General features: G+C 40.3%; 1 protein-coding gene across 1 annotated transcript in view; it reads left to right on the top strand.

The window, feature by feature from the left end:
- Positions 1 to 15012, top strand: part of DPYD (dihydropyrimidine dehydrogenase) — a 1498502-nt gene that overhangs the window by 673524 nt on the left and 809966 nt on the right. The gene's annotated exons all lie outside the window — the stretch shown is intronic.

Here is a 15012-nt window from a genome sequence, read left to right as displayed (position 1 = left end):
AAAGCTGTCCATTCTTCCCAGCTAAAACCGCAACACTCCTTGAAAATAAATATGAATGCATCTAAAATTATGAAATAAAGAAAAGAAAAATCCACCAAGCTTTTATCCACCATTTTTTTTAAATATATCCACAAGCTTTTTTAATATATACACAAGCTTTTAAAATATATCACAGTGATTAGGAAAACATTTTATACAAATTCAAATGGAACACCTGGGAAAACGACTCCAGTAGCCTCTAAGGCCTTGTACACACGACCGAACATGTCCTCTGAAACTGGTCCGCGGACCAGTTTCTGCAGACATGTCCGACCGTGTGTAGGGCCTAGCGGACAGTTTTCCGGCCTAGCGGACAGGTTTCCAGCGGACAAAAGTTTCTTAGCATGCTAAGAAACTTGTCCCCTGGGAACATGTCCGTCGGACATGTCCGATGGTTAGTACGACTCATCGGACATGTCCGCTGGTTATGACGTATAACCAGCGGCCCGAAATCCCGCGCATGCGTCGAATTGCTTTGACGCATACGTGGAAGCATTGAACTCGTGTGTTAGAGAACGTCGGTGTCTTATACGTCACCTCGTTCTCTGTCCGCGGGGATTTTGATCTGATGGTGTGTACACACATCAGACCAAAAGCTACCAGCAGACATGTCCGATGAAAGCGGTCCGCGGACCGTTTTCATGGCACATGTCTGCTCATGTGTACAAGGCCTAAGGCCCCATACACACGATAGAATTTATCCGCGAATACGGTCCAGCGGACCATTTCCGCGGATAAATCCTCTCGAGGATTTCGGCGGATTTTCATGCGATGGAGTGTACACACCATCGCATTGAAATCCGCGCCGAAATCCTCTGGCGATGACGTGTCGCGCCGTCACCGCGATTATGACGCGGCGACGTGTGCGACGCTGCCATATAAGGAATTCCACGCATGCGTCTAATCATTGCGATGCATGCGGGGGATCCCTTCGGACGGATGGATCCGGTGAGTCTATACAGACCAGCGGATCCATCCGTTGGGATGTACTCCAGCAGATGGATATGTTCTGCATGTCAGCGAATATTCGATCTGCTGGAAGCCATCCCAGGGGAGATATATCCGCGGAAACAGATCCGCTGGCGTGTACACACCATAGGATCTATCCGCTGAAACCCATTTGCTGGGATTTATCTGCGGATGGATTCTATGGTGTGTACGGGGCCTTAGAATGGCTCAAGCAGCATGATCATGAGCAGCTCCTCCAGGAAGCCTCACTGTCACTCTGTAGCAGTGCATTGTACTTGATAATGTGGAGTGACAGCAATATCAAAAATACATGTGATGTGCTGCAGCTTGGCACTTTCCATAGCCTCTGAGCACTGTAAATTAAAGGACTGTGATAGTGGTTATGTGGCCAGGTATTCAAATTGCAGATTTTGGTGGTAATTTACATTTGAATTGCTTGTCTTCTTTTATGCAGATATTTTCATTAACTAGCTTCTGAAAATGTTGTTTAATAGTTGGCTATCAGATTTCATTATTTTATGTAACTTAAAGTTTCCAACGTTGATGTATGAGGTTATACCCATAATCTCTTTAAATTTGGTTGTCCTTACAATGAAATCACTTGCAGTGTAGCCAAGTATGATGTGTGTGTAAAATCGTGATTGGTGATATATTGTATTATTGTGTATGTGACAATTGGGCAGGGGTAGGTATTCTCAGTATTCCAACTGTGGTGAAGATACAAATTCCATCATGCCTCGGCCTCTCAAGTTCCTCCAGGCCTCAGGGAGACTTGCAAGTTCCACAACAGCTACACAACATTTGCCTACCCCTGGGTCAAGGTGTATAAAATACTTATCTATGGATGAGATTGTTAATAGTATGTAGTAAATAATCTATGCCAAAGTAAAATATACAGATATATATGTTTATATATATATATTGATTGATTTATTTTTCCTGCACAAAGCATGCAACATTAAGCATTAGAAGAGCATGTTAAATTGTCTGAAAAGGTCTACTAATAACATTCTTTATTACTTAAAGTAGAATTCCTGCCTAAGACTAACCAGACTTAAAAATGTGCCCTCACCCCTCCTGTAAAAGAGTATACACATATATTTTTATCCGGGTCTACCATGGTCACACAAATCCCTGTGGTTGACATTGGCTGGGAATTCTGGGAGTGGTGACATCACCCATAGGCAAAACTAACAACCGTTGTTGGTAATTGTCCTTCTATTTTTGTTCTGATGGCCACCAAAAAGTTTGGATTTACCCCCACTTTCATTCTGGTGACACTGGTGATCAGGGCATTAAGACCGCCATGTAGCTCTCTAATGGAAACACAGACTACAATAAACACTTGACACAGGTTTCATTCCTCTCACCACTCTCACCACCTAGCGGCCAGCGTAAATATGCAACTAAGATACGACAGCGTAAGAGACTTACGCCAGTCGGATCTTAGCCAAATTTCGGCGTATCTTGCTTTCTGAATACAGAAAGAAGATACGCCGGCGCAACTTAGAATTTACGCGGCGTATCAATAGATACGCCAGCGAAAATTCTTGCTGAATCTAGCCCTAAATTTATAGATGCTAGTAACACCCATTATGTGTTTTTAAATTTTCATCAGGAAAACCCATTGTGCTGGGCCAGTATTTTTAGACCATTTGATGCTTTGCATTTTTCTATTGAAATCTAGTGTAGTTCCCAAACACCAATTGAATTTCCAAATCTTCTTTGTTTCCAAAAATTAACTGATGCTGGTTAACGGACACTGGCATGCCTGGAGAGCTCCTACAAGCAAAATAAATTTAGCATACCCTGTAATGTAAAAAAAAATAATACTGCTGAAGGTAAAAAGTTCAGAGAACACAATAAATATAGTGCTAGGCCAATGGGCATGTGCATGAGGCAGGAGCTATTAGAAATATTTGACACTATCAGGAAGTGCTAGGCAAGGCATTTCAGAGATTTATTCAATATTGTCCAGAGACAAATCTCTAAAACCCATTGCGTCCCAATCCCCTGCTGCTCCCCACCCAGAAGTACCTCTCTGCAGGGCCGCTGATAAGCCAGTACAACTGGCCCTGTTGTAGGGGGCCCAGGGCCAGCAAGGGCCCGTATGGCAACCCCCTTTAAAAAAACGAACAAAAAAAAATATATATATATATTTTTTTTAGGGGTCCGGAGGTCCCCAGGGGCCCGGAGGCCCATAGGGTCCCAGATGACAACTCCCCTTTTTTTATTTATTTTTTATAAAAAAAAATATATATTTTTTAATATATATTTTTATTTAAATTATTATTAAAGGGCCATTTTTTTTTTTTTTAGAGGTCCGGGGGTCCCCAGGGGTCCGAGGGCCCCGGATGGCAACCCCCCTTTTTTTATTTATTTTTTATAAAAAAATATATATTTTTTCTAATATATATATTTTTTTATTTTTTATTAAAGGGACAATTTTTTTTCTTAGGGGTACGGGGGTCCCCAGGGGCCCGGGATGAAAACACCTCTTTTTTTTATAAAAAAATAAATACATTTTTATATATTTTTTTATTTCATATATATATATATATATATATATATATATATATATATATATATATATATATATATATAATTAAAGGTCCCCAGGGCCCCGGATGGCAATCCCCCTTTTTTTATAAATTCTTTTTTTTTTTATTCCTTATAGATGTATTTTAATTTCGGATGGCAGCCCCCCCCCCCCCCGGTTCTCTGCTCCAGGTGCCTACCAATGCCGCCAATCCCGTAACGTGCTGCAGAGACAGTTTCAAGGCGGGGCCAGGGGTGGAGCTAAAGGCGGGACCAGGGGTGGAGCTGAAGGGGGCCCCGTCAGGTAGGCTGTACGGGGCCCCGTGATTTCTATCAGCGGCCCTGCCTCTCTGTGTCTCATTAAAGCAGACTCAGCTGACACACCAGGGAGTTTGTTCATGCACTGTTGCCTTCCAACCCTGCTACTTAGTTAGGCAGCTCTCCCTACCCATGTGGCCTCACCAGTGGCTCACTCAGCCTCAATACCCAGCACCTTTGCTGAACTTCTAGATGGGATACCTGATCTTTCAGCACCTTGGAAATAATCCTTGTATCCCACTAAGATTTAGTGCTTTATCCTTCAATATTTGATGCCAGACACTTTCACTTTTTTCTTTTATATTGTGTTTTGTGTACTGGGTTAAGTTAAAAATAAAAATAAGTTAAACAGTTTAAACAAGAAAATGTGAAGATCACCAAATGGGAACCCAGCAAAGCATTTCATTTAAATTGTATGGAGTTTTTTTTTAATCTCAAGTAATGATATAAGCTAAAAATGTCCACATCTAATAGAATTAAAAGCAGAACTACAAGCATGCACAGAACAATTCATGAACACAGTTATTTCAATCGTTTCTACAGGCCATGAATGTGGTACTGTAAATGCAGTTGACATTTCATAGATCTTGTTAAGCCAAAATAAAAATGTGGGGGCCAGGATTTCATAGTTAACATTCACATTAACATTAGAGCTGCAGATTCCTGTAGAGTTGTTGGTTGTAGTGAAAGCCGTAAGTATGCCCTCCAGGCTGTTGAAAGGGGGACCAGCCATCTCGTAAAAATTCACAAGTATAGACATCTCTGCCAAAAACTTTGTGAACACGTTTCTATTTCATTTTCAATACCTTTTTCTATCAATTGAAAGATCTAGACAAGATTTAGGTTTTAATGTAACATAATATTGTGTTTTTGTTATAGGTAAGGTAAATAAATATCTAGTGTGATGATGCCAAAATTTATTATTTAACATACAGTATGTGTTTCGTTATGTAGTGAATGTAATTTAGCTATGCAAGGAAAAGATAAATTTTGCTCCTTGCGGCAGCTAATAATAAGCAGGCAGTAAAAGTTATGCTATATCTTAGAAAGATTAAGGACTGCATCTCGTATGATTGCTATATTGCTAGAAGGCTTCATTATGTTTTTCTTCCTGTAAAAATATATAGTAAAAATATAGTGAATGATAGTATTTCTTACCTAGAATTTCTTCAGTAAAGATTTTTTTATGCTACTGGAAGAAAAATGAGGAATACAATTATTGAAGATTATTAATTAATATATTAACAGTCATGTCAAGGGAAAATTGAATGCATAAAACATTTTCCTGACAGAAGAATAGAATTCTGTGCTTCAATTTTTTAAATTGTGAATATAAAGTTTTAAAGTTCTATCAAACTTAAAAATGTTCCTATGGTCTTATGAGCAATGGCTTGGTTTAATCACCCATCCAAACCCAAAATATTAATGAGAACTTTACCTAAAGAAGCACAATTTACTTAATGTGTGTATAAACCCTAAATCGAAAATGTTATATATTGCAGCTTACCAGTCCTTACATGTGGCAGCTGCATTCATTTTATATATTTTGGGGCTTTTTTACCCTTTATTTGCACTTGATAATACTGCAAATAACACACTTCAGTCATAGCTATACTAATTTATCCATTGTATCTAGAGAAGGAGCCATGGATGTCACACAGGCTAAACATCAAAGATACAGAATCTGCACTTGTTGACTGTCCATGAATTTAACACCATCATGAACTATTTTCAGTTCACTAAATGGGTGAACATCATTGTCAGATCTCTCTCTCTCTCTCTCTCTCTCTCTATCTATCTCTCTCTCTCTCTCTCTCTCTCTATATATATATATATATACTTATCCAAGCCTGCAGCTTGCATTAAATGAAGACAAAATGTTATTCAATTGAGTAAAAATGAAGACAGTAAGTTATAGGAATATACACTGAATTGTAATGAGTATAACACAATGTCCCAACATGTTTCACCAAATCATTGGCTTCTTCAGGGGTGTGGAATTCATTCAGTGTAGTAAATACAGTCTATGAGAAAAAATAATATTGGTAAATTTACATACATTTACATTTACAATAGATTTTAAAATAAAGCTGAAAGTCAAAAGAAGTCCGAACAAAAAAGGGTCCAAATGTGAAAGCCTCAGAAACAGACTCAGTGCACAGAAAAGGCATGTACCTACCCCCAGGTCAAGGACCAGGTGAGACATGGCATCCAAGGGCAACAAACAGACACCAGCCCAAATGTGGCTGCAGGGGACTAGTAATTCAAACTAAAAACACAAGGTTATCGAGAGCTAATTAGGGGTTAATTGCCGTGAACAATAAATGCCACGGCTAACAATTATCTCTCAATTGGGGCTAACATAGCCTCCCATACATACCCAAACCAACAGTGAGTTAAGAACAAAAATGGGGGGCGCTGACTAGACTGCCAAGATACAACGTTGATAGTCAATAGCAGATAAGGATCCAACTATAAGAAATTGTAAAAGGGATACTTGTTTTTAAGATTATGGCCATGCAGTCTGGAATACAAACAAGGAAAAAGGATGAGACAAAGGCTTACCAGGAAAAAATCCACTATGCAATAAATAGGTAGAAAACAACCCCAAGAGAGCAGTTAGAGACAATGAACCTAAATGATGATGGGGAAAAGGAAAGAAAGATGTCAATACAATAAAGTCAGAAAACCAGACCGTGTAAGTCCTATCCACAAAGAAAAGCAAAGCCGATTACCTTGGATCAATAAGAACAGTGAAACAGCGCCCCACCGACAAGCCAGCACATGAGGGCTGGCGGCGCTGGTTTAAAAAGTCCCCCAGACGGTCAGCGTCTGACGTCACTGAACGGCAGCGGACAGGAGATAGCCATGGCGCATGCGCACATCCCAAACTAAGCCTACAAGATCCATACTGCTTTGCGGTGTAACGTCATAATCCCCCCATCCCTTCCTTTACTTTCTGAACATGCACATTGTTCCCTTCTGCATACTACTAGGCTGCATGCCCTACAGAAGAAAAAAAAAGAAAAGAAAATGTGTGGGTCTGCACCAAAATCTATACCCAACCCTTATCCAAAAAACACAAGAAACACAGCATGGGGTCCTCCCAAATATCTATACCAGACCTTTATCTGGTCTTGCTGCCTGGCTGGCCAGGAAAAGAAGGGCCCCCTTCTCCTGAACTATACCAGGCCACATGCCCCTAGCATGGGGATGGCACCTTGCCAGGGGCACATCCCCTGCCAAGAAACCTTGTCCCAATGTTGATAGAAACAAGAGTGTCATCCCCACAATCCTGGCCTTGTGGGTGTGGGGGTCTGTCAGAAGGTAAAGTAGGAATCCCCTATTAAATTAAGGGGATCCCCAGATATTCAGTGGTGGTGGGAGGCATCATCCAGGCATCTGTGGGTTTTGCTGGAAAAACAAGTCTGATCCTTGGAGACCCCACCTTTACAAAACTTTAACCACTTGCCCACCGGGTTAATTCTGGCACTTCTCTCCTTCATGTAAACATCACAATTTTTTTGCTAGAAAATTAATCGGAACCCCCAAACATTATATATTTTTTTTAAGCAGACACCCTAGGCAATAAAATGGCGGTCATTGCAACTTTTTTTTCTTGCACGGTATTTGCAAAATAATTTTTCAAACGCCTTTTTTTGGGAAAAAAAACGGTTTCATGAATTAAAAAATAACAAAACAGTAAAGTTAGCCCAATTTATTTGTATAATGTGAAAGATTATGTTACGCCGAGTAAATAGATACCTAACATGTCACGCTTTAAAATTGCGCACATTCATGGAATGGCGCCAAACTTCGGTACTTAAAAATCTCCATAGGTGACGCTTTAACATTTTTTACAGGTTACTATTTTCGAGTTTCAGTGTAGGTCTAGTGCTAGAATTGTTGCACACGCTCTAACGCACGCAACGATACCTCACATGTGGGGTTTGAACTGTGTTTACATATGTGGGCGGGACCTGCATGCGTGTTCGCTTCTGCGTGCGAGATATCGAGGACAGGGGCGTTTTGAATTTTTTTTTTTTTTTTTTATTTTTTTTTACTTAATCCTTTTTTTTTTACACTTTAAAAAAAAAATTGGATCCTTTTTATTCCTATTACAAGGAATGTAAACATCCCTTGTAATAGGAATCAGTGTGACATGTCCTCTTTATGGAGAGATATGGGGTCAATAAGACCCCACATCTCTCCTCCAGGCTTACAAGCATGAAATCGGTGAAAAAAGAATCACCGATCACATGCCGACAGCCGCGATTGCGGCTTTGTTTACTTCCGGGTACCGGGCGTGACGTCATAACGTCGCGCCCGGTCCTCCGACTGTAATAGAGATGACTGTGACCGTCTGGTCACCAGTCATCTCTATGGTTCTGCAGCGGACGCCGACCGATTTGCTCTCCGGGCCCCCGATGGCACGGGAGAGCCCGGAGAAGCACCGAATGGCGGCGGGAGGGGGGGGAGTCCCCTCCCGCTGCCTATAAGAATGATCAAGCGGCGGAACCGCCGCTTTGATCATTCTTATGATGCAGAGAATCGGCGGCTGAAGACGGGGATATCTGAATGATGCCTGTAGCTGCAGGCATTATTGACATACCACCGCTCAAAGTGGAGGACGTCCCAATGGTGTGCGAGTCCCCAGAGAGACAAGTCTCTTGTGGACATCACTGGATCAATAAGGGCCTCAGGTAAGTATTATGGGGGATTATATAATGGGTAAATTATGTGCTCACCCAATCACTTGATGAATATCATGTGATATAGCTGTGATGTACTCAAATCTAATGTGATTGTTCAAACAATATTGCAGCAATCTTAAAGAATTAATACTTAATCCATAAACAATACATATAAAAAAAAAAAGGTGCACAAAAACTGTAAATGAATAGATAATCAGGTGATGGAACACTGACTATGGATCATCAGTATAACAACTAACAGTGAAAATGTGATTCCTTATATTTTGTCTAAATATAACAACTTAGTGAAAAAAGAAAGAAAAGTGAAATGTTCTCTTGTTATGAATATATATATATATATATATATATATATATATATATATATATATATATATATATATATATATATACATATATATATATATATATATAAATATCCCCACAAAAACAGTGTGTGTAACAGTGTTTAAAAAAACACAAAAATCATTGAAAGGATAAAAAACATCCAAAGGTGCTATTGTAAATCTAACTATTATCAAATGTGCAACAGTCTCCAGAGTGCAGCACTATTCACTTGTCAGATAGCCTGCTAATGTTAAATGATCCACACTTATCATATATCATGCATTTGACCATAGGTCAGCTTCAACACTTCCAATATTGCACCCCGTTCAGGAGAGAGAGTAATATAGATAGCCAGATGGCCCCTTAACATGAATGGTGGACTCCTATCACGGGAGTAAAACTCACCTTGTACCAAAAGAAAGACAGCTTCAGATGTTCACACTGACAGCCAGTCTAGTACACAAACACCTCCGTGCAGGGATCACTCAAACGGTATAGCCTTTGGGCTATACGGGGTGCAAGTGTGGATCATTTAACATTAACAGGCTATCTGACAAATGAATAGCGCTGCACTCTGAAGACTGCTGCACCTTTGATAATTGCTAGATTTACAATAGCATCTTTGGATGTTTTTTATCCTTTGAAGGATTTTTGTGTTTTTTTTAAACACTGTTACACACACTGTTTTTGTGGGACAATATATATATATATATATATATATATATATTTGGAGAAAATATAAGGAATCACATTTTTCACTGTTGTTACTAATGATCCATAGTCAGTGTTTCATCACCTGATTATCTATTCATTTAGAGTTTGTGCACATATTCTTTTTGTTTTATAAGTATTATGGGGGGCTGGGGGGCTACTGCCCACAGAAGTTGTTTTTTTATCTTCATGCATAGAATGCATGAAGGTAAAACACCTTGTACCTTTAAAAGTATTTTAAGAATCTGCTACTGATAGCTTGATGCCAGATACCACAGCATACCTTCAGTGGTCTAGTGGTATCCATGCCTTAATTGGCCAGGGCTGACTAAAGGGGGACCTACTCAATATTATGTAGGTAATCATAAAGTTATGGCTGATCGGTATATAGTTACATAGGTGGATATGAAAGGGTTAAAACTGTGAACCACCTTGTGATTTTGTTATTGAAAATAATGTGAATGGACTAGAAGTGAACTGGACTTTAACCACAATAATTTTACTGTGGGTGGCACAGCCAGGCACTATCACATACCTGTACATTGCTGTCTAGTGGGTGCACAGCTCAGTGATGAAAACTGAGACTCCCGATACCCAGCCGCTCAAAGCAATCATATGATCACAATGTAAACACAACAATGCTGTGCTCAGCATTGTGATGATGTGATTGGCCCACAACTATCACAAGGTATCTGGGCAAATCACAGCACCCTGTACGATTGATAGCTGTGGGCCCATTATAGCACAGAATACCAATCACAGCTGCTATGACTGTAACCTACTATTGCCAGTCCAAAGCATTGCTGTTACAGTGGTGATCACTGTAACGGCAATCAAAGTGCAAAGAAAAACCTAAAATTATATGATGATGCTGTACTGCACTGGTGACAGTATGTAAAAAATAATGTGAAACAAATATATATTTAATTTCTTCATTTTCCCAAACAAATTGTGACAAATTACAATAAAAAAGAATGGCCATATGTCTTACTAATTACCTCAAACTGTCTACTTTCCAAAAATGGGTAATTTGGGGGGTATTTGTACTGTGCTGGCATTTTAAGAGTCTGAAGAAATTAGTAAATCAGGATTGATACATTATAAAATATACAGCATGCCATAGTTTGTAGTCTCTATAACTTTCACACATACCAATTCATATAGACTTTTGGGGATTGGTTTTACCAAAGACATGTAGCAGAATACAGCTTGGCCTAAATTTTTTGGAGATTTTATTGTATATGTTTTATAACAGAAAGTAAAAACATTTTTTTAAATAGCAAAAAATAAAAACAGTGGTGATCAAAAACCAGCACAGCAAAAGAAAGCTCTATTTGTGTGGAATAAATAATAATAAAAATATATATACAAATTTAATTTGCGTACAGTGTGGCATTACTGAATGATTGCCAGTTAAAGTAGCACAGTGCTGAACAGCAAAAAATAGTGTGGCATGATGAGGGTAAAACCTTCCAGGGGACAAGTGGTTAATGGTATCTGTAGGAAAAGAGTAAAAACAGGGTATGTGTTAGGTTAAAGCGGATGTCCACTCAAAAAAAAATATTAAAAGCCAGCAGCTACAAATACTGCAGCTGCTGAATTTTAATATTAGGACACTTACCTGTCCTGGAGTCCAGCGGCGTCCGCAGCAGAGGACGAGCGATCGCTCGTCACCCTGTTGCTCCCCCCCATCCACGGTGAGGGAACCAGGAAGTGAAGCGCTCTGGCTTCACTGCCCGGTTCCCTACGGCGCATTCGCGAGTCGCGCTACGCCCGCCGATTGGCTCCCGCTGTGTGCTGGGAGCCGAGTGTTTCCAGCACACAACGGGGGACGGACGGGATGTCAGAAAAAAAACATCTTTTGCCCGTGACGTGTGGCCGGAAGTGGGTGCAGATATCTGTCTTTAGACAGGTATCTGCACCCCCCTCCCCCTGAAAGGTGTCAAATGTGACACCGGTGGGTGCCGATCAGCGCAACTTCACTTTAGGGTGGTGATCCGCTTTAAGTTATTATTGATAACATCTGATGGGGAAATGAAAGGCAACCTTCTTCCAGTGTGATTACAAGCAAAGGCCTTGTTAGCAGCAGATTTGGCAGCAACCATGCAAGCACAAGAGCCATGTTTATTATACTAAAATGGTGCCAGAGAGGAGCAGGGAGAGGAACAAAGGAGGAAGGCATTTCTGGACTCAGGAGTGATATTGGTGGGAGTTTGAAGGGGCTGAGCCAATGATGAAAATAATTTTCTTCATCCATTCCCTGGGGGGACAAAGTGGATGTAGCAATTTGTCCTGTTTTTATAGGTGCTGTGAACCTTGAATTAGCATGGTCAACAGCATGTCAACCCATTAAGACCTTTTCGTTCATGCAGTTATGTAGGAGATTAATAAATAATTGGTAATGATTGACAATACTTGCTTCAGGCACCAGCAACACAACTAATCATGAAGGGGAAACTTCAGGAAACGTCCTCTTTAAAGGGGTTGTAAAGGTAATTGTTTTCCCTAAATTGCTTCCTTTACCTTAGTGCATTCATCTTTCACTTACCTCATCCTTCGATTTTGCTTTTAAATGTCCTTATTTCTTCTGAGAAATCCTCACTTCCTGTTCTTCTGTCTGTAACTACACACAGTAATGCGAGGCTTTCTCCTTGGAGTGGAGAAAGCCTCTTGAGGGGGGAGGGGGCCAGCAGGAGTGTCAGGACACCCACTAACACACAGCTCCTTTCTCTATCTGCAAAGTAGAGAGTGTCCTGACTTGCCTGCTCGCCCCCTCCCCCCTCGAGAGGCTTTCTCCACACCAGAGAGAAAGCTGTGCATTGCTGTGTGGAGTTACAGACAGAAGAACAGGAAGTGAGGATTTCTCAGAAGAAATAAAGACATTTAAAAGCAAAATGGAAGGATGAGGTAAGTGAAGGAGGACTGCACTAAGGTAAAGGAAGCTATTTAGGGGGGAAAAAAATTACCTTTACAACCCCTTTAAGCCTGTGCTATGTACACAGAGTGATGACTGGGTCACTTTAAGCAGAATGCTAATGACAGTCCCTGATCTATAAAAGATCACCTATCTTTATGCAAAATACATTGGTTAGCATATGGAACAGATATCAAACAAACCATGAGACACATCAAAAACTATTTTTGCTTTCAGTCTGATGTTGCAATAATAACTTAATATCTACTTACTACAAATATACTATGGTTTTCTTTAATAGTGATACATTTATTTACGATATTAACCTTTTTTCTATACAATTACTTTTCAGAGCATTGCAGCGTCAGTGAAACTCAACAGTAATTAAACTATTAATTTAATTTAAAAAGGGTTTTAATGTATCTAGTTCTAGCATCTCAAATACTCAAAAATTAACAAAGGAGATATTCCAATTGGAGATTGTGTTATTATTTAATTCTAGCTTGGCTTAATTATAAAGTTAATTGCTTTATCCAACACTGGAGATTCTTAATTAGGTAACATACAGATATAGTATAGATTATATTACACTCTACATTTATCGTTAATCCCCTTGTGTTCATTTAAATAAAGGGCCTATCAACATAAATTAGAGGCTGGTTTATATAAAAAGTGGTTTACTAATATTCATAAAAAAATTATCAAAGTTTCAGGAATGTTTCAGCACTTATTTGTTTTATTAGGGGCAATATTTCCTAGCTTACACATAACTTCCTGACCAGATTTGTTTTTACTATATCTTCACTTTTCTATAAAATGTATTAGTAGTAACCAGAGCTGAACTTATATCTTAAAGAATGTTTGCCTCTTAAGCCCTGTACACACGATAGGTTTGTCCAATGAAAACAGACCGATGGACTGTTTTTATCGGACAAACCGATTGCGTGTGGGCCCCATCGGTCTTTTTTCCATCGGTGTTAAAAAATAGAACATGTTTTAAATTTTTCCTATGGATAAAAAATCGACAGAAAAATCCGATCATCTGTGTGGAACTCCATCTGAGAAAAATCCATGCATGCTCAGAATCAAGTCGACGCATGCTCGGAAGCATTGAACTTCATTTTTTTCGGCTCGTCGTAGTTTTTTACGTCACCGTGTTTTGGCACGGTCGGAATTTAGTCTGATAGTGTGTATGCAAGACTGATGAAAGTCAGCTTCATCGGATATCCGACGAAAAAATCCATCGGATTAGATTCCATCAGATATGCGATCGTGTGTACAGGACTTTAGAGGAAGATCGCCATTAACAACAATTTGGAAGCTGTCGGTAGTTAAAGTTAAATTAATGTTTAATTTAAATCACACCTTTTATTTTTATGGACTGTGTTTAGCCAATTTAATTTTCAGTTTAGCTTTTACCCATTCCTAAAATGCTAGTTTTTTGGGTATCATACTGGTTTTTCTACATTTCCATCACTGACCCACAGTAAGGCTACTTTCACACTGAGGCGCTTTGTGGGTGCTATATGGCTAAAAATAGCACCTGCAAAGTGCCCTGAAAGAGCGGCTCCATTCACTCCAGTGTGAAAACTGGAGCGGTGCGCTGGCAGGATGCTCAAAAAAGTGCTGCCAGCCGCATCTTTGAGTCGCTGTAGGTGCTGCATTGAAATCAATGGGCATTGAAATAAATGGGTAGTGCCTCCGAACCGCCAGCAAATCCCCCCTAAATCCATTCCAGGCCCTTTGGGTCTGGCATAGATTTTAAGGGGAACTCTCTGCCAATATTTAAAAAAAATGCTTTAGGGTCCCCCAAAATCCATACCAGACCCTTAAACACCCTTTAACAAGGGGGCCCCCAGATCCCGCCCCCCTATGTGAATGGGTATCGGGTACATTGCACCCCTACCCATTCACCAAAAAAAGTGTGAAAAAAGAAAAAAACCACAACAGACCCTTTTTGACAATTCCTTTATTAAAAAAAAAAAAAAAGGTCTTGCTATGTCCATCCATTTTCATTTACGCCGCCCAACAGACAAATAGAAAAAAATTAAAGCTCTGCCTCGATGGGAGGCCTCCCGGTGACTGCTATCTCTTGGCTATGACAGCAGTTATATAGGCAAGGGCGTGGCCCCGGTGATGTAGCCGAGTGACCCCGCCCCCTTCTGTTGTGTGACATCAGACGGGGTGGGGTAATCCGGTAAGGTCAGCATGACACTTTTTTGGGTGAATGGGTAATGTACCTGATACCCATTCACATGGGGTGTGAGATCTGAGGGTTCCCCTTGTTAAAAGGGGCTTTCAGATTCCAATAAGCCCCCCACCCGCAGACCCAACAGCCAATGGCCAAGGTTCTCGGGAAGAAGCTCTTGCCCCATTAACATGGGGACAAGGTGCTTTAGGGGGACCCCAAAGCATCCTCCCCATAATGAGAGCATGTGACCTGGGGTGGCTCGCTCGCCCCCCCTATCCTGACCTTCAGGATTC

This window comes from Rana temporaria, chromosome 7, assembly GCF_905171775.1.
Source record: "Rana temporaria chromosome 7, aRanTem1.1, whole genome shotgun sequence".
In the NCBI taxonomy this organism is placed as follows: domain Eukaryota; kingdom Metazoa; phylum Chordata; class Amphibia; order Anura; family Ranidae; genus Rana; species Rana temporaria.
The sequence above is the reverse complement of the archived record's forward strand: the minus strand, read 5'-3'. Positions and strand labels throughout refer to the sequence as shown.